The sequence below is a fragment of the Pteropus vampyrus genome, unplaced genomic scaffold (genome assembly GCF_000151845.1).
Source record: "Pteropus vampyrus isolate Shadow unplaced genomic scaffold, Pvam_2.0 Scaffold168, whole genome shotgun sequence".
NCBI classification, from domain to species: domain Eukaryota; kingdom Metazoa; phylum Chordata; class Mammalia; order Chiroptera; family Pteropodidae; genus Pteropus; species Pteropus vampyrus.
Genome location: NW_011888949.1, coordinates 58,951 through 59,196, shown reverse-complemented (window position 1 = coordinate 59,196; position 246 = coordinate 58,951).

Here is a 246-nt window from a genome sequence, read left to right as displayed (position 1 = left end):
ATCGCGAGTCCAGCACCTGGCGTCCCACACGTTCCCAATGTGCTGCCACCCCGCCCTTCAGCCGTAACTCCTGACACTCACGATGCCCCCCGCGGCCTCCAGGCCGGCCACCCCCTGCCCGGTGACAGCTCCAGGCTTTACGGCCCCTGCTGACCTTCCCTCACGGGTGGTACCCTTCTCCCATTCCTGGGTCTGTCTTCTGAAGTATCTAATTCCTCATCTCCCACGAAGCCTTCACAGATGCTT